Below are 21,498 nucleotides of genomic sequence, written 5' to 3' on the forward strand. Positions count from 1 at the left end.
AAACATTATATTTATTTAAGTTTTTTTTTTCGTTTAGTAGTTATTACACAAGAGATAAAAAGTATAACATGAAGTAAATGAAACCAAATTGAAAACAGATTCGTGTCAGCCCTACGCGCAGTGTTCGGATCAACAAAGCGTCAAAGACGCCGCTATCTCGCTGGAGGCTGCGTGGTAGTTGCCAGTTGTATGACATTACACCGACGCGGTCGCTCTTTGCTAAATCACTAATAGACCGGTTCAACTAATCTAATTCAAGAGAAGCTTCGATTCGGAATTCGGACATGTTATATAATCTGTGGTGTTTCAGCCATATTGTGTTTTGTATGAGCCGATAACACTACTCATTGTTATTTCGATACCTAATTTTTTGCCACATATAAACTTCGATACTTTCAATGACGACCTCGGTGGCGCAGTGATAAAGTGCTTGCCTCTGAACCGAGAGGTCCCGGGTTTGATCCCGTCATGATGGAAAATGATCTTTTTATGATTGGCCCGGGTCTTGGATGTATATCTATATATGTATATATTATAAAATATAGTATCGTTGAATTAGTATCCCATAACACAAGTCTAGAACTTACTTTGGCGCTACCTCAATCTGTGTAATTTGACCTAATATATTTATTTATTTAAAGTGAATATGGCACACTAATCCATACATTTTCTCGATGATGATGGTGATGGCAATTCGACTACACCAGTTTAAATACATAGTGATCAGTTTCTTATGATATGGGATTAGTTTATTGTGATTAAAAAATTATACTACGTTACGTACCGTGTCTGGATTAGAAACGTGGGCGTCAAGATAACAGGTCTAAAGTGGCTGGGTTCAACATGTTTGCCGCACGCCAGCAGATTTGCAAGAAGTATTGTTGTGTTATGACCAATTTAACTACTGCAGTACACGAATGTTCGTATTGTGCTTTCAAGGATCTACTGTTCTTTTTATTCTGTTATTTTGTGTCTGTAACAGTTTAATAAACAATTTATCTATCTATCTATCGGATAGATGAGCTGGGTACGTATCACCACAAGGGTTCGCGAAGGGCGCAGGCGTCAGTACAAACAAAATGGCGGGAGTCGGGACGGTCTAGAAAAGTTTCAGAGCGGTTGGCAGTTGGCGGTAAATTGTAGAATAATTGAAGACAAAATGGAAGGTCTGTGCCCAGCAGTGGGACAATTAAAAATACACCGATATATATTGTACTTACATTTGGGTATGAAAATCAATACCGGTTTAAATTTAAATACACGTAACTTTTTATAACTTACATTATGTATATTTTTTAATAAGAGTATCTAAATATCAAACTTGTTTATTTTTTATTGGCAAATTCTATAGAATACATATAGTTCTATAATAGTAAAGGTAACATACCCTTTCCAAATATTTGAACAATGCGATTTTGGCGATTTGAATGGAACTGCCGTTTGACCCACATATTTTTCCTCTCCGCTGACAACAAGGTATATAAAATTAACGCTCGAACTGAACGTTGAAGAATTAAATATTGAAATCTGAACTCTAATAAGTGTCCAAACATATTAACTCAACTTTACACTGTCCTCAAGGTTGAGAATGCCATATCGATAAATTAAAAAAAATATGTTTTCAAAAGAGATTTTTCTTAAACACGCACGCGATTCTGACCCGTGCGGGGAGACTTGTTGATTTTACCTTTATTTGAAAAGGATGGTTAAAATTAGCAGGTACTACTGCGGTGTGCCCAAAGGGCTCTGAAGGGTAATAGTTTGGACAAATATGAAAATACAAATATCACTTTGAAAATAGGTATTGTGGAGTCGGGGTATGGCTGTTTGTGGACTGTTAACAGGTTGGGAAATTGGTCGTTCGTGGCGCCGACGTGGTAATAGTTAATTATGTATTCACTCTGCTTACGACGTCCTTGGATGTCTTATTAACTTTTGGGGAAAAGACGTTCCTCTGCAGAAAAAATAGTCAAAGACAACAATTTCCCCCTTTTCCCTTTCTTATAATTTCATCATCATGGTGCAATCGTTTGCAATCGAAAAAGCGATTGCAACCACATGGGCGTCGGGTGCAGGATTAGCTTCAAAATTTTTCTTTTGCAATTTCGACGCCCTTGGGTAGTAATAATCGACTTTCGATGTTGACGTCGAGGCAGAACTATTTTATGTATGCTTACGGATCGAGGGTTAGGGAATTAGTAGGTACTCCGTGAAGTACTTATTAAATCCATGGTATTACATTAGCTACAGACGGCGGTTCTCGAGCGACAAAGACAAATTTTCTCTTTTGCTTCTATTTTATGGCGTTCAAAAAATAATAATATGCGGCCTCATAAAACGATTGTTATGAAATCAGAAACACGACTGTTTTCCGGTACTTAATCATATAAATTTTGTTCTGCATCATTACACTAAGATAAAACTTATTTATACGGATTTCCTTGTATGTTTGGTATCTGTATCCGAAAGTGTTCCCGCTAATCATATGCTCAATAACCCAATTCCTTACGCCAGGAAACCAGCCACTTAGCCACCGAACGTCCAAAAAACGTGATTTTTTATTATTAAACAAAAAAGACGGGTTTTTGTGTACAAACCACAATCTTTGGCGGTGCGCGTCAAAGCGATCCGTAAGAGTGGGATTCGGTTTTGTGAGATAAAAGTGGATTTTTAATTTTCGAAATGCGCGATGTTTATTTTTTAATAAGAAGATAGTGATGGTGCCAGGTCTTTTCACTTTTGATTTTAAAACCAGCCCAAAATGTTGTATTTTAAAGACTAACTACCATAAAGATTTTAGATAAGAATCCATGTCTAAATCTGCCAACGAGAATAGGTACTTAGATTTCAAGCAAACAAGTTCTAGCTAATTTCCCGCTTAGTGTACACAGATATAAAAACATTGTTAGTGTAGCACTAAGACATTAAAAAATAAGTTCTATATTATATAGTACTAATTTTAGGAAATACCTATGAACGGACTCTTTTCAGCTTCTTAAAATGAAAAAACGACCGTGTACGACTTTTAGATAAAGTGATAGAACATTTTGACACATACAATACATATATACCTACTTGAAGGGTTGAACTTTAAACATCCTTGGCGAGAGGCGCGTGAGAACCAACTTGTAAAATAAAAGTGTACAGTCATTTAAATATTTTATCAATCCATCTGTGATTAGAGCTAAGAATGCTACCGGATTGGGGCCACGAAATCAGAGGCTATCGAACGGAAGGATGGCAGTAATAACAAGTTTACTGTAAGGTATTTGGATATTTGTAATCACAAGTTTACGGTAAGGATTCGACAGATGCCGTTTTAAAACTACCTAAGGCTAGCTCATTAATAAAGACTTGTGGATAATAAAGACTATGATGACATGACCAGATGGTGCACCCAGGAATAGCCAAAGACGTGGGAACTCCTCAACGATTTACTACTTTACGGCCATAGTTTTTTTAATCGCTCAATCATCGCTCAAAGCTCAAAAATCACATTGAATACCATAAGATCTGTGCCAACAATAAAATGTAGCGTGTCAATGTAGCGATCACTATGGAACAGTCCCGTTAATAGGGTCCCTACAGTCAGTAAGAGCGTCTTAAAAAATGTAGCTGGTTTCGTGGCCCCACCGGCTGAGATCAAGATAAACGCCTTTTCTGTACTGATTTGACGTCTATATCACGCATCGAGCGCCATCTTGGATCTCGAATAAGGTAAAATATCAGCTGTCAAACGGATTACGAAAGCGTGATGAGAAAAAATGATGAGTAATCTTTGGATTTTGCTAAACAACGTGGCAGAGTGTGGGCGGAGAAAAATTATTAACTCAAGTAAAAATATAAGATTTATGAACAAGATTATTGTATTTTTGTACAAAAAAGTAACATAGTTATTTATTAAAAAAAAACATAAGACAGACTAGATCTTTCAATAGTATAGTGAATTACTTACTTTTTATGGAGAAAAACGCGAACAGCGTCGTGGGGGAGGGGGGAGGCAGGACGTATAAACATATAATCTCAACAACTATTATTACTATATATATATATATATTGTATACTACATACCTATCACACGAGTTTATATAATTTGAATTCATTGTAGACACAATAACACTACTATTGTCCAAATAAACTTTAATATACCTTGAATTTTAATTGATTTTATTGTCTAGATTATACTGAAACTATAGTGAAATATTTTCTTGATGTATAGTGTATATACGTATGTTTAAGTCTATTAACACACGGTCATTCTTTATTCAATCATTGCATGTAGCGTCTTTATCAAAGTGGGTTACAATTAAAATGAAACGGTAATTAAATAAATTTAAAGGTGTTAAGACAAACCTCTGGTCAGCATTTGTAAGATTCAATTCCCGCTCGATTTCAGAATTTTTCATCTCATTATTATTTTCAAAAACTTTTGTAAGAGTTTTTATTTTTATCGAGTGTATTTTCTTGTCGAGTCCTTGTTTGTCAAAGGAGGCTGACATCACAACCAATTTTATCCAGAAGCACGATATATCAGTGCCACAGTTTAAAGTGACATGTAATAAAAAAAAACTGAGCGTTCTGGCTGGAATTTTAAATCCTTGTTATTTGTTGTTAAACATTCATTAATTCATTAAGGACCTGGTTATCTAGTATCCGCAGTTTAACTGCAAAACTGCAACATCGACTCCCTGTTTGCCAAAGGGGCTGGCATTAAGTACCTGGTTAGCCAGTAGCATGATATGTCAGCGAGGCAGTCCAGTAGCAGTCAGTCACACGTCGGCTTATTCTGGACACGGCTTACGGCCGCGACCATGAAGCTTTGTAAGACTGGAGTCAGTACACCCATAATTTTTGAACTTGCTTCAAAATGTACGTGTATTGCTATCTCTCTCATCGGTAGCCCGACCTCTCTTTCTTGAACTCAACGTATAGTTATACCTTAAAGTCTGCAAGGAGAGGTTTGGCTACCGATGAAAGGGATTGTTATCCCTTTTATATATATACATTTACTTTGGATCAGAAAGTTCTTGGGAGTACAGGCTTCAGTCTAACTTCCACAAACATATTGTTGCTTTAACATATTTTAACTTTATTATGAATAACGGGGTATAGGAAGAAGATCTAGATAAAAAAAATCTGATAATTATTCATTATAAACGCGACCTTATAACACTCAAATATATTTTAAAATATATATATAAAACTTCAAAGCGGTGTATACCGAAGACCCGGAGCATTTCATAAAAAACAAAATACTTATTAAAACTATAATTCTGACATGTCCCGGCTACCGTACGTTCTGGTTGTGGGCACAGGGGCACAAAAAATTACTGATTTGAATAAAGGTTTTATCGTTTTATGCCCATGCTAGTTGGCTAGTGCTACCACAACACGTCTAGACGCGTGCTAAGTTGCTGGGAGTGGTGTGAAACGACATTAACACAATGTATTGAGTAAGATCAACATCGTAAGTAAAATCTTCATCGAACTCCGGAGAATAAGATTCTCTTTCGTCTGACCGTTTACCCGGTTTTTACCTCAGCTGTTTAGCGTCTGAGCCCTGGGTCCGAGTAAGGGTCGGAGATAAGATTTTGAAATGATCGACCTGTATTCACAGGAGACAATTGTTTTCTAGTTGCATTATTATTTAAGAGTGGATTTCACAAGTCAGCTTTGACGTTAACTTTAACCCGCGCGCTTTAACTTTTTTTTCTATAAACGTGTACAAATTAATGTTTCTCTTCGCCCTTGTCGAGACTTCTAAACCATGCCACAGATTTCAATGCGGTCGTCACTGTCGTACCTATATAAAAGTTATTTTTTATTAGAATTACATACTCTGTAACGAGTCGCTAGTTACATAGATGTAATTATGTATAAATATAATGTTAGCAAAAAGATCTGACTTCTTTTTATACCAGAATTTAACTTAGAAACATTTTTGATTAGTTTTTCTTTGTATACAATAACGTCTTCCAGATCAAATACATTTTACCATGTATCTAAAACAAAAAATATATATGGGGTTTGTATGAGAGTGGCCACAAGTGACGTCACAAAGGTTAGTGTCAAAAATTGTTTTAATTATACATTAATGAGAACAAATAAATACTAATGTTATTTAATAAATTGGAAATTGATCAACTGAAGTGACATTTGATTATCGTGTGAAAAGCATTTATATATTTTATATTACACAACGAAAAAAGCCCTTTAGGTATATATAGTACTAGCTTAGTATATATTTGATTTAAGAAGTTGTTCTTAATAGGTACACGTTCTTGGTTGACATACAGCCAGTTTCGTTCTATATTATACAGAACACTAAACATTTAAAAAACAAAGCTCATTTAAATTCATTGCGACTGGTCGCGTGCTTTTGAGTTTATTTAAATTCATTTATGACCAAGTGGAGACTCGTTTGACGGGTGGAAGGAAAGTTGGGCAGCCCAATATTATGTGTGCGTTTGACGATACTTGATAACACATTAAAAAAGCCAAAGTTATTCGTGTCAAAAACTACAAAGGATTACAAACAATATACAGTTTCATTTTTAAAAGGGATGAGAATCACGTCCCTACAAGGGCTTTCAAAGTGGAAGTAAAGGGAAGGAATAGAGGAAGACCAAAGCTGAGATGGATTCATAGTGTTTTTAAGCCCCCAATCTGTATTGCAATACCTAGCCTTTAAATTACTAGGGTAAGGTGGGTAGGTTGATGTGCCGTTGACTCTCTCTTATCTGAGAGTTTTTCGGGTTTATTCCGCAGCTGTTGAGCGTCGAAGCCTGTGCTCCGCTTTCTTACTTTGTCGTCTCCACCTGGTACGGTCGTCGGCATCCTTAATTGTCAGACCATTGACACGCATATCATCCTTAATTACATCAAGCCAGCACTTCTTGGGTTTGCCCCTTGTGCCAGGGCCTGGCGGGAATGACATTGCCAAATGTACTGTTGACTATACAAGTGTTAAAAAATAAAGTGACAGCCCTATAGAACAAGCAGAGCGATGTCGCATCAATCTCTACATATTGTGAAAGCACTATCGTCGCGGCAATCCACCGTGTCCAAACAAAACTCCATTAATCCGATATTAGAACAATATTTATATATTTATGTTTATTCTCACAAATGCCTTCACACGACGACGGCACGTGACTGGCGGACGGACAGACTTTCTCACGGGTTTTCATTACACATCGCTGAAAATATATTCGTGGTTTTGCTTCTTTCATTTTTCATGTGGCTTTTGGGTAAAACTTTGCAGGCACAACTAAAACCTCATTCAGTCAGTCATTTTACGAGTCAGTTCAATATTGTAATGATTTCCGATGCCATAGCATTTCGATTGAATATGAGATTTCATATTCCACGCAGCTCAGGTGATTGATATAATCAAGATCAATTAAGATCACAGTTAATATTACAAAATCACTATTTACCATCAAATTATATAAAAGTAGTGTTGTACCTACTTGTTTTTCTTTTTCAATTATTTTCACGGGGTAAATGATAAATTAATTGTTATGAATAGAAATTAAATGTTATGTGGAACCCTTTGCTCCATATTTACTTACTGATTTGCAGACTGCACTAATAGAAATAGTTACTGTGGTGTCCCACCAAGTTACTTATTACTAAGGATAAGGGATTATGAAATAATACCACATAATTCAGATTTAAATGTCAGAGACGGGGAACCTCCGCTCCGCACGGTCGCACGGCTGCGCTGCCAGTGAGGGCCGGCGCTCCCCACTCCGCGGTACTATATTAATCAGTCACAATATTACAGTTACATTTTATTTTTTCATTTATTTATTATTATTTATAAATTAGAAGTTTTGACAATCTTATATCTGTCAACACTCAAAACAAATCCGTGTATATATTATGTTTTCTTGATCTCTCAATGATCTACTCTTTGACGTTCTATATATGATGCGAAACTTACGACTGCTTTAGAATTTATAACAATGAAACTTCTTTTGTGTCTCGTCAAGCGAAGGTGAAATATTTAAATCAAAATTAGGTAATTTTTACACAAACGAATATCCAGAAACTCCCACAGGAGCACTGTAGTTATTACACAACCACTTTACCGCTCAGTTTAATGGCAAAATCTGGTCAGATTTAAAAAAAATATTCGTTGTGTTCTCTTGTTGGAAGCGACAAAGCGATGACAACACAGTTCTAAAGGACCGACAGACGCCGCGCTTAAGAATGAATGGAGCTGGCCTTTGACCCAGTCGATGGTTATGAACGACGGCTTCTAGTTTGCGTCGTGGAGCCTCATTGTGTTACTTTTTTACTCTCTCTCATCTGAGCGTTACATTCGATACATTCGCGGCTGTAAAGCCTCGATACCCGAAAAAATATACCTAATTGATATAAGTGAAGTGACTTCATAAAGTGAGACTATAGAACTTTCAACGCTGCCGATATAGAAGCAACAGCTACAAAGACTGCTTGTCTATTGAATAATAGGCAGGCATAACGACAGCATTCAGAATTATTTTAGACCACAGCGGAATCTTCGAATTTTAATTATTTATTTATAATAATAATATATAATTATTTATATAATTTTAATTTATTTATAATAAATAAATAATTAAAATTCGAAGATTACGCTGTGGTCTAAAATAATTCTGAATGCTATCGTTTCTCTTCTTCTGTGTTCCTTAATCGCCTCTTACGACAGGCACGGTACTGGATATGGAGATGTAATAATCTAGGGTAGGAACCAAAAGCGCCATTATATAACTTCTGCTGGTACTCAAAATAGGGTCATAATTATATATGAATTTTTATCGAAATCTATTCACTAGCTAATCTAGCTATCGCAATTTTTGTACAATTTTTACTTGCCTACGTATGTCGTCCTCTTCTAGTTGGACATTCATGCAGATTAAAAAATTAAAATTTTCCCTCAAGGGATTGCAATCCCCGTACCGAATACATATTGTTAGCTACTTACTCCCAAACCAACCATCGCAACCCACTCTCGACTTCCGAACCACAAAAACCTTCAGCCGTCAACAAGTTCACTATAAATCATTTAAATAAATTACAGGCGACAATATTTTAACGCCATGGTCACTGACCCACGGGTCCGAAAAAAAAACAAAAACATTTTTTTTTCTGTTCACCGGATATCGTCGACGAGACTGCCTTGGCGACAGATCAAGCCGGCGCCTAATTTTTTTCCTCAAAATTAAGTAAAAATCACCCCTATTTCTTACTACTTAAAACCTATGAGAACTTTGGACAAAAACCATAAATTCAAAGGAATAGTCAAATTTCGGATGACAACATTCACTTTCCATTGTTTTAAAATTTACACTCATTTTAAGGGCCTAAGGACAAAAAAGGCTACATGTGTGCGCGATGCTGGGTGTAAGGTGACTTCCCTTGCTTCTCAAGTGAAACATCGTTTTGAAACCTGCACCTACTCCTTTTGATTTATTATATCAGCAGCTATATACGCTATCGACCATTATTGTGAGGAATCGCTGGTTTGCTGGTTTTTATTTGTGTTGATACAAACCTCACATAAAAAGTAAGCAATACCTACGTTTGCCACGATCATAGAAAACATAGTGTTGGTATTTTAAAATTATCAAAAATTCTGGTATTTCAATTATTGCAATGCAGGTTAATAATAACATAATTATATTTTACAAAATGAAACACGTCCATATCTTCAAGTGAATAATCTGCCTCGTGTTCTGCACACCAAATGAGTATGCAGCACGGTGCACGCATGCGGCCTTTAGGGTACTTATTGATTGGACAACTTTCCTACAGTTATATAAGTTTTAAAACTATTTTTGGTTATATAAAACCTATCTTTATATAAGACTTCAACGCGCTTCTTCATACTTAGTATCTACCAAGTGGTTTCTTTGAAAGTTCAAGATATTGCCTCAATTATTATTTATTCTAGGATTTAAAAATATATACATTATGGAAGTTCTTCAAATTCATAATTAAATAATTGCATACTTATTTAAACTGAACGACTGTATTTAAATAAACTTTTATAGAAGAAATATAAAATGTCGTCGTCTTGTTACAAAATATGCTCTGTGCAAAGTATGTGTAACTAACTTTTGGCCGCCAATGAACAATTTAAATATATACATATAAAATATCGTGGTAGATTTTAAATAATAAAAAAACACGCGAAACGATACAGTCATCTTTAGCCTATGGAATGTAGGCGCCACGCTTATCACAACTTAACAAAGATAATACAAATATTTCGACGATTCGTCACCTCAAAACACACATTTTATATTAAAAAAAAGCATTGTCAGTGGCCGAAAAAGGCGGGCAAAAAATGGCACGGACAGAGACGTCAATCTAATTTGACAGCTGTCAAATGGCGTCGCTTGTGGCGAATCTGTCGGGTGCAGTTTGAAAATATTTTGAGTGTTGGTCATTTAGATGGTTGCTGTTCAAAAAATTTGAGTAAATTTATGTGCTTTTTCTATACACTCTTATACTATTTGGTACTTATAGGATCTAATTATATGTATCTATCTACTATTTACATAGGTACTTAATAAATATACTTCAAAAGTCGTATTTCCTCATGGCTGAGGGTCGTCGTCATTATGTGAAATGAAACACACAGAACAAATTTCTTGGCAATGAGTGGCATGGAGTGGTTTGCTATTCTGCCTGCTCCATTTAACACACAAGTTACAATAATCAACCAGTGTCCAGGTTTTGTCACGATGTTTTCCTTCACCGGAAGCACGTGGTAGCCGATGAAAACTACTATACATGAGTCAGATTGGTATACAAAGTAATATAAACTCATGTGGCACGAGAAGGCTTCGAACCTGGGAGGACCTTTCGATACACAGGCGGGCGTTTTAACCATTACACCGCCACCGCTTCAAATACATAAATAAACAATAGCGATATTAAATTTACTATATTTTTTTTTAATTTAAAGGTTTCAAATAGTTATGAAAATGTGAAACAATGTTGTGTCAAAATTGATCATAAAAATATGCATTCAGAAGGCGATTTTACTATCATAAATCAAATGTGCCTTGCTTACTGTAGGTAACGTGCTTACTGTAGACGACCTCAGTGGCGCAGTGGTAAAGTGCTTGCCTCTGAACCGAGAGGTCCCGGGTTCGATCCCCGGTCGGGTCATGATGGAAAATGATCTTTTTCTGATTGGCCCGGGTCTTGGATGTTTATCTATATATGTATATATTATAAAATATAGTATCGTTGAGTTAGTATCCCATAACACAAGTCTAGAACTTACTTTGGGGCTAGCTCAATCTGTGTAATTTGTCCTAATATATTTATTTATTTATTTATTTATTTACTGTAGGTAGGAAATAAATCGGCTATAAAAAAAACTAAGCAAAATATAGAACGGGTTGACCGCTATTATTATACCCGTAATCAGTGTCATCCACTGTCCCCCACAAAACTCCTATAACGTCCATGGAGAAAAAAACAAAAGCAATAAAAAAAACTGTCTTATCTCTGCCCGGCGCCAGTGGCAGCGAGGCGGGCCAAGGAAGGATTTTTTCTTTATTTTCTTTTTTTTTTCGAGGCAAAATTCCCGCCGTCCAGAGCTGTAATTGACAGAATTTACGCGCCCGATAAGAAGGATTTTTAAACCGGTCGACTCCGATTTGATTTCTCAGGTCAAAAAAAGTTTCAATACAAGTACCTACGTTAGAACATTAAACTCAATTTACTGAAGAAAGAAATATATTTTAAAAGAAAGGTCAACAGGTTACTTGCATGTACTCGTAGATTGTACTTTGAGGTTTATCTCTTCAAAATCGTATTCCACGTGGAATGAAACACACAAGGTCTATAAATCGTTCTATACGTTCACAGAGGAAAATTTTATGTTTCCGATTATAAAATAATTGATTCTTAGTGATCGTTTTTAGTAATGTTTACGATAATTATGGGTGCTAATTAAGATATCATGGCTTTAAACACAGAAGAACACATTGCATCCTAAGTAATTAGGCAATTTTTTTTTTGATGTGGCAGGTGACTGATTGTCTAAAAGCGCAATCAATTTTGATGTTTACTTATTTATTTCATAGTGTATCTGTCTTAATTAACAAGTAGGCTCCTATAATAATCGAAAAAAGTTCTATATAATGAAAAAAATAAAAAAAATATTTCTCCCGGGTAACATTTTTTTATAATTAAACAAAAATCCGGAAACACACATCGAAAATAATCCAGTTCGATCCAGTTTCGATCATGATAAATCTGGATAAATCCGATGCGTAATCTGCTACACGGTCAGTCGGCGCCTTTGAGGTTATCTGGCGATCTCCTTCCGCGGCGCGGGCGCCGATCCTAAGGAAATACCTCGTAATTAAAGGTTTAGGGCCGGAAAATTAAGGTTTTACGTCCTTCATTTACATTTAGGTTCATATTAGGTACAGTAAACATTGAATTGTATTCATAAAATTCAATGCTGAGAAAAAATGCCTAAAAAACTCAAACAGTGTTGGTCCATGTCAGAAATACGATTTAAAATAATAATGGAAATTAGTAGGTGCCTATTGCTTCAGATGACCTTTGCTATCGAGTTTGGTTATAGCAAACGTGTTTCTTATAGTTATATATTTCTGAGAATCAAAATCTACATTTTACAGCATTAGCTTTACATAAATACCGAGTATCTATGTCAAAACTGAATGCTTATACATAATTCTAACAAATGTGTAGTGTGTTTTACTTAAAGTACCTAACAAATTCGAAGCAATATTTTGAGATCAGTTGTTTAGATAAATAGATACTAATTTTATTTGTAGATAGGTGTAAATAGGTATGAAACAAATTCTATTCAATTTATTATATATTACCAGCTGCGCCCCGGGACTCCGCTCCCGTGGGAATTTCGGGATAAAAAGTACCCTGTTTGTCATTCTAGGCTACATTTTATCCGTGTACCAAATTTCATAACAAATCGTCCAGCAGATTTTGTATGCAAGAGTAACAAACGTACACATATTCCTCACAAAATTTTATAATATTAGTAGGTTTTTAAATTAAATATTGAATAGGTAGGTACATAGATTTGCAGAGTAACTAGGTAACTAGGTAGTTGACTGTCATACAATTCAGCGATATCAAAACTGGGTTTTAAATCATAATTAGTAAAAATGCGAGATTAATTCATCTACCTGTGAAATTACTACGAAATAAATAAATAAAAACAAATCCTAACCAATATTATAAATGCGAAAGTAAGTTTGTTACCTATTCTCGCTCTATCTACTAAACCAATCTTTTTTACAACAAAATTTTGCATACATGTAATTTAAAGTACGGAGAAGGACATTCCTTTCATACCGAAAAAATAACTGTTCCCGTGGGAAATTTACTCGGGTGAAGCCGCGGGCAACAGCTACTATTTTATAATATTACATTATCATATTTTGAGGGCCACACTCAGCACTTACATCTAAATAGTTATGATAAAAGTAGATACTTATCTAAAATGTAAATCGATTTTAACTTTACCATAAAATACGTATTGATAAGACATCAAGTCTTTGATTTGTCATAATAGTCATCTCTTCATAGTCGTATTCCTCATGGCTTAGGGTCGTGGTCATTACGTGGAATGAAACACATACAACAACTTTTGTGGCATTATTAATGGAGTGGTTTGCCATTGCCTTCTCCATTTCACAAACAAGTTAATAAGAATCAACCAGTGCGCAGATTTCCTCATGATGTTTCCTTCACCGGAAGCAAGTGGTGGTCGATGAAAACTACTATACATGAGTCAGATTGGTATACAAACTCATTCCCTCATCAACTCATTCAACTCATCAAGTAGGATTCGAACCTGGGATATTTCGATCCACAGGCGGGCGTCTAACCATTACACCACCACCAGTCATATTATCTGCGTTTTATTGATATTATTGTTCATGATTTTATAATTTTCAACCATTTGTAAGTTCTCTGGCTATAATTTTATAAACATACTAATATGATAAATGCCAAAGTCTGTCTGTCTGTTCCACTTTCACGGCTTAACCGCTGGACCGATTGTGATGAAATTTGATATAAATATACTTAAAGGCACCCGTTGAAACATAGGGTAGATTTCTTTTAATAAACCCCCAGGTGAGGTGAAAATTTGTGTTCCGCGTTGGCAGAATAACTCATGCGGGCGAAGCCGCGGGCAAAAGCTAGTAATTAATAAACATTAAGTAATATATTAAATCTAGACGGAGGTGGAAACATGATACATAAATATCTAGTCATATACCTCGTTTGCACGGGCGCAAAAGCTCCCTATAACGTCTGCAATTTTAACATTCGACATTAAACTATCGCTCAATGCGCTAATACGCGTTACATAGACACGATAAAAGGCATTGTCGTGTGAACAGACACACGAATGCTCATACGTAATACTCCTACGCATTTTTAACGCGCGTTGGAAACGCGTCCGTCCAAACGTGGCCTTATGTCTTAACATTAAGAAAAAATATCTAAAGCGCTAAAATATCTAAAGCCAACAATATTCAAACTAAATGTAAACTACAGCATTATCCAAAGTAGTTTCGAAGTGCATCAAATCTGTTTAGATATTCTAATGATAAAATGTTTAAAAGGTTTATATAAATATGAAGCTTAATGTTAAACTCAATGAATGTTATAGATTGCATAATGTTCTTATCCTACAAATATTATAAATGCGAAAGTTTGTGAGGATGTATATGTTACTCTTTCACGAAAAATCCACTGGACCGATTGTTATGTAATTTGGTACAAAGGTAGAATATAATCTAGAATAACACGTAAGGTACTTTTTATCCCGAAATTCCTACGGGAGCGAAGCCCAGGCCGCAGCTAGTAAAAGATAAGAAGATTGTTATATGTATTCCTTTACGCCGTTTGTCGACAACGTCCTTATAAATATTCTTTTAATAAAAAAAACAGTTTTAATCAGTTGCTTATCTAAATTATCATCAAAAACACACAAGGATATTTTGAGAAAAGGACATTGTGAGAAAAGGACATTTTGCGCCAAGACGCCTACTAAGTCCATGGTCAAAACTACTTTCGACTGAAGAGGTTGGCCAAAAATAGTTTTGACTCTAAATCTTTAGCCAATAGTGGTTTCGACTGTAAATTTGTGCTTCAAAGTACTTTTGACCCTTGGTAAAAAATACTACTGACTGCTAGGAAATCAATCACAATCATATATAGGTACTTGTTAGGGTGAAAATAATATTTGTTAAGATTTTCTTCTCAGCAAACTTGGCGTCTTTCACCTCTTCTTTTGACTGTTTCAGTCAAAACTAATTTTGACCAACCTCGTAAAAAACATATTACATACTTTCAAACGATAACGTTTCTGACATACTTAAACTTAACGAACATAATTAAGGCAATTGAACAAAGGATAAACGTCGTGTACCACTCTGTAATATTGACGTCTCTATAATGATTTCACCTGTCTTCTCTCGCTGCTATGTTCACATGCGTCTGGCATTTCTCACCGGTCATATTAACGTCAGTGTTCGGTTTTAATTACTGTGTTAATTAGAAATGCTTCACACTAAGTAAGCAGGTAGTTGGGAGTATACGAGTATTTTATGCCAAATGCAATAGAATTAATGTACAAGGCAGGTCGGATAGAGGTTCTAGTATGTGGCATTGACATTGGTGTTTATAAAACTAGCGGCTTCACTCGCGTCATGTTCCCACTGGAAACGTGTTCCTATTTCTTTGTGCCATGCAAAATTAAAAGATTTGTTGAATATATATAGAGCGTGAAGAAGTAATTTTCTTCTTAATGTGCCTATTCGAATGTTGGCTGGGATGTGAAAATAATTCGACTGATTAGATGATTATATGAATGATGATACGAAAAATGTTTGTTAGGTACTTTTACATACGGAAAAGCTATAGTACTTTTCATATACCACCACTTGTTTCCGGTGAAGGAAACAGTTTAAGTTCACTAGTTTGTATGCGATTTCTTGTCACGTTTACATCAGTAGGCGGTCGTAAAAGTCATGGCATATGCCTTTAGGCGACACGGATAAAATCTGACACTAGGTGTTAGCAATAACACACTCGAAAATATGAATAGATATTAAATATATCACTGTGTAAATAATTTCAAAAACTTTTTGAAGATACGCATATGTTCTAGGAGAACTTGGCACATATTCAACAGAAGTAAACATTTGACAGATGTAAAGTTAGTACATAAATAAACGGCACAAACCATGGGCTATCAGAAACCAGCATGTCTAACCCCTACCCTAATTCCTAATCTATGTTATTTGCATACAAATAAAACTTATTCATATGTAAATCCGAAACACGATCTAATCTAGTAAACTTTAAAGCTGAAACTCGATTGAACCCCATTTAATTCAAGTACAAAATGTACATAGATAAAAGTATTTGCATCAGCTTTATATTTTACTACCGTGTGTGTGTTTGATAGTGGTTATCGCCTAAACACATGTTCTGAAGATGAACTGAAGCGGGTAAATATTTAGGAGAAATTTGTTTTAATGGGTCGTTAAGTTAATTTGTTTGTTCGTTTGATTATTGGATGTAAAATATGAGTGAACATTGATATTATGCGTCTCATTTCACGTGTTCAAACAATTCTGATACTTTGTCTGCGATAACTGGCGATTTCATAAAATATAGGAGTTCCAATGTTAATTCTTCATTGCTAGGATCCAAAAAATAATTGTAACAACCCACAACTTCGTATGTGAGTAAAAATCCGTTTTCCGTGAGAATTTCAGGAAATCTCTTCTTAGTGCTCCCCTACACTTTCCTAGGAACCTACATACTTCAGAATATATAAATTTCAGCTTCCTACGCCCAGTAGTTTCGGCTGTACGTTGTCTGTCTAGTTGAGTTTTATATATACTTATTGATGAAAAATTATTCTAATTAATATAGTCCAATGATACAGGCGCGGACTATCCGCGGACCACGGGCTTCGAAACATCACAGCCGTCAATAAAACTGGGAACAAGCGACGATGATATCTCATATAGATAGAGAATATATTCCTCTTATCTCTATTCCCAAACAAAAAATAGGATATTATGATCGATGTGGCCAAATAGCTTAATCATTTTCAGTATGCAGCAGACGCCTACCGTTTCGGTTAAAACAGGTATCACTCCGCCCACACTCGCGACCAAATCAAAGTTTATCACGCAAATATTTATATTCCAAGTTGACTTCCGTGAGATTGGGGTTATCGAAGTGAGAATCATTTGGCATACAGACATACACACAGTCCATTCTGTGTTTATGTCACCAAGTGACACACACACACACACCTTGGTGACACGACATGCTTTGAAAGTAACTAATCTTTTGCAGATTTAAACAAGTCTACAAAAATATATGATTGGTTGAGATCCAAAGTGAAGTCAGAATAGATCCTATCATCCTATACTGATCCTACTAATATTATCAATGCGACATTTTGTGAGGATGTACTATGTGTGTCTGTATGTTACTCTTTCACGCAAAATCGGACGGATTATTGTGGTAGAGTAGAATATAACCTGGAATAACACATTGGGTACTTTTTATTCTGAAATTCCCACGGGAACAAGGCCCCGGGGCGCAGCTAGTGGTCTATATCCTTTCTTCTTCATAGTAATTTTTTTTTAAGATTTACATGGATTTGGTATCTTTATTTATGAATGTTAAATTAAATATTGTGTGTGGGTCCATAATCTCCCCCCATGGATGTCGTACTAGGCGACTAAGGGATACATAGCCTTGTTAGGCTAGGCCACAATAGCCTTTCCAATTGATTGTTGGTTTCAGACAGGCAGACGGTTGTGAAATCACATATGTTTAAAACTGACCTCGGGTTTCGCGACGTCGCAGCCCCGGATGTAACCGCAAACACGCAAATTAACAGATTGATACAAATTTGTATTGTATCTATAAACTGAGTATGTTATATTATTATTGTTAGTACTGCATAACACAAGGTAACTTTGTGCTACCTCAATCTTATTATTCCCATAAAATCATCACTATACAGTCTGTCCGATTTGAAGAAAAAAATGACCATTTTCCCTCGTTCCCCTAAAATCCGGAAAGGATTATCGGCTCGCGTACGTGTCCTAACTGGCGGAGCAATAAATACCGCAGACAAATACCAATACCTGGTACCTGGCTAGACCACCGTCGCTTTATGGCGGTCGATTCGGTAGCTCACACCTAGCGGCTAATTCTGTACGGTGTCCATTGGTTTTTGTGACGGAACCATTTTTTTTATTTATTAAAAACTAGCGACTCCTCTCGTTCTCTCGGGTAGACCATGATAAACTATACACCTAAATCGTCTTGAGGAATCTGATGAAAATGGTGAAAATCGTACAAAAAAACATCTGACCGGAAATTTTTGAGTTCATCGCGTTCATACAGACAGACACAACGCGGGGCACATTTTGAAGAATAAATTTGAAAACCACAACAATATATATATATATATCTGAGATAGAATTCAACTCGCACCTGACCGATTTTTTTTTACGAGTAAGTAAGTACTTTACAAGAAACCAAAGGAAAATTTTGAAACTTTTTTTATGTTGCCACAAAATGTCGGTCGAAAAGCATGTAGATATCGCATACAGGCATACAATGGAGAATGGTGCGGTCGGCACCTCTATGACCGGGCATTACAACTGTTTACAACGGGATGTAAATTATCTTCATCTACCCACGTTCGGTTTATGGCTGAGGTGATGAGGACAAATGCTAAACTCAGTTATTAACAGTTCCATCCCAAAAAATCATTTAGATTATTGACTGGACGATAAATTACGAATGGTATTTCCTACTTTACAAGTTTGTTCGCGTCTACACACGCAAACAAATTCAGTTTTTCTCGTTCCCTTCAGAAATTGGACATCCTCTCTCTCCCCAATGCGCTCGCCAAGCAACTTGCATACCTCTCAGTTTTCTACACCTATAAACTATATAGTAGTAATTGCAGTTTAAGCTATGCGTATGCAGGTCTGTAGCCCAGTGGCTTGTAGACTGCCCCACTGGAGGTCCGAGGTTCGAACCCCATTCAGGACAAAATGGAAAATGAATAAGTCTGAAGAGAGCGACATAAGGCCTTAGAAAATTTTGATGAGACATGACCGAACTAGATATTTTTCAGATTGACCTGGGTTTTGTCCACTTACTTTGGGGCTAATTCAGTATCTCAATATTTTTTCAAAACTTTAGTTGTTTTCGTCACTGTAAACATGGGCAACTATTAAGCACTATTGAGACACGATTATTCTTTAGTGTTAGCAGAATCGACATCCTGCGCAAACTCAAGAAATGTGCAGAGATCTGTGCAGTACATTATTTACTTGTCCACTTAGTGCGCCCGCCGGCGTTGCCTGCAAATCTCGCAATAAAATATACCCCAGCCACGCTAAATGGTCGGTAAATGAAAGTGGCAACTTACTGCTAAATATTGCCCGTTTGTTTTTGATATTAAGTCTTAGGATTTGTGAAGAAGTCTGTTAAGCTTTTACAGAAAATGACTGGTTTGAACTGAGAGATAATAAATCTTCACAAATATTCATAAAGGAAGTGTAAGTTTATAGAGGGCGAGTCATGTATTGAAACTACTCAATCAATTTTTTTATTATTTGATCCGAATCGATGAATATCTTCTTCTTCTTTCTGTTTATTGGGGTAAGCAATCAAAAACACAGTAGTACTATGATAAATCTTATATTAACTTATAAAAGTGCTCGTAACACCGCTTACCACATGTCACTATATTATAATGGTTACACAAAATGTGCCAACAATGAGACACTGAATGCTACGCTTACACTAACAATACTCTAATCATTATTTTAAAGGCACTAACAGTCACAAAAGTAATATCTATACTATTAAAGTAAATTATATAGAATTTTGTTAAAAATGATCTCAAGGTAATCAAGATTAATTACCAAACTATTTCTCCAGTAAGAAATTAGAATAAGAAAAAAAGAAGCGGTAAGTAAAAGAGTAACAAACATACATACACACATACATCTTCACAAAATTTCGCATGTATAATATTAGTTGGATTCGTAACTCGCATAAATCAACGGCTAGAGTTGTCTCAGGACACCATTGTATCAAATTTTTCGATTTCCTTTTCTAACTCAGAATTATTTATTCCGAATTAAATATTTATTTTCATTTTTGAGTAATATAAATAATTATAGAAAATAGAACAACAATGGCATATACAATTTACGTTTTATAATACTATATAAATAATATAATATATAAATAAAAACTAGTAGAACTTAGTAAATCCCCCATATAAACTTATGAATATTATATTTATGAATATGAAAAATAAGGACAAGTCGGATTTCAGACGAACTAGAATTTGAGTTGGATTAAAAAAAATCTCTTTGCAAATTAAATACATAATTAATTATATATTTGGAGCATTATAATTTATTTTTAAATCCCAGAAGCCTTTTAAAACAATAAAAAACGAATAATAATTTAATAAAAAATAATAATTTTTAGTTACCTATTATTTTTTTAATTCATCTCTAAAATGAAAAATTTAAATATGGAAATAAATAAAATAACAAAAAATATGTATCTAGATATAATATTTGTTATATTTATAAAAATGTCAATCCCGGCAATTTGTCCCTCAGAGAAAAAGTGTCTAGGAAAATTGCTGCAACGTTATATAGCATTTTTTTTCTTTATAAAAACTATTAATGTGAAGTAAGTTTGAAGAACACAATAATACAACGCAAATTACTCCAGCCTTTTAGAAGCGTATAAATCTCCGTCGTAACCCTCTAATGGTGGGTCTCGCTTGCGTTAGCAAAAATAATGCCCATGGGTCGCCGGGACCCCCATTATAAATCAATCAACTCCCCTTTCCTTTGCTATTTATTGGCTTTTCAACGATGTGATTAGTTGAAGGAATACTATTGGATTTATTCCTTGGTAACTGAATGTAACTCCACGAATTTCATCCCATCCCACTAAGTTATAATATAAAGGCGTAGGTAAGTTTGTGAGTATGTTTGTTACTTCTTCAGGCTCAGACGGCAAATTTTTGGGAAATTCGGTAGTTATTGAGGTAGGTTATATCTTGGGCTAACACATAGGGTATTTTTTATCTCCTACTTTACTTACATATAATTAAAAGTAATTAATGCTTAAATATTATATAATTAAATATTAGGTATCTAAGTACCTATACCTATACATTATATTAATTCGGAGCTGTGACGCCCAGGTTAAGCTTAAGTAGCGTAAAAAAAATATCATTAAATTTTGAAGACTTGGATATGATTTTACAATCGGCCGACCGCCTGATGTCAACCCTTTGGGAATGCTATTGTTGCCTATCAGCTGTTAAGTCTTCATGTCCCTTAGTAGATGATAATAATAACTATATATATGCTGTGTAAGTAAATAAAACTGTAC

The 21,498-nt window shown here is 35.3% G+C and overlaps 1 protein-coding gene across 2 annotated transcripts in view; it reads right to left on the reverse strand.

Moving 5' to 3' along the window:
- tup (tailup) overlaps positions 1-21,498 on the reverse strand; it is a 48,416-nt gene that overhangs the window by 26,048 nt on the left and 870 nt on the right. The gene's annotated exons all lie outside the window — the stretch shown is intronic.

The sequence above is a fragment of the Plodia interpunctella genome, chromosome 25 (assembly GCF_027563975.2).
Source record: "Plodia interpunctella isolate USDA-ARS_2022_Savannah chromosome 25, ilPloInte3.2, whole genome shotgun sequence".
In the NCBI taxonomy this organism is placed as follows: Eukaryota; Metazoa; Arthropoda; class Insecta; order Lepidoptera; family Pyralidae; genus Plodia; species Plodia interpunctella.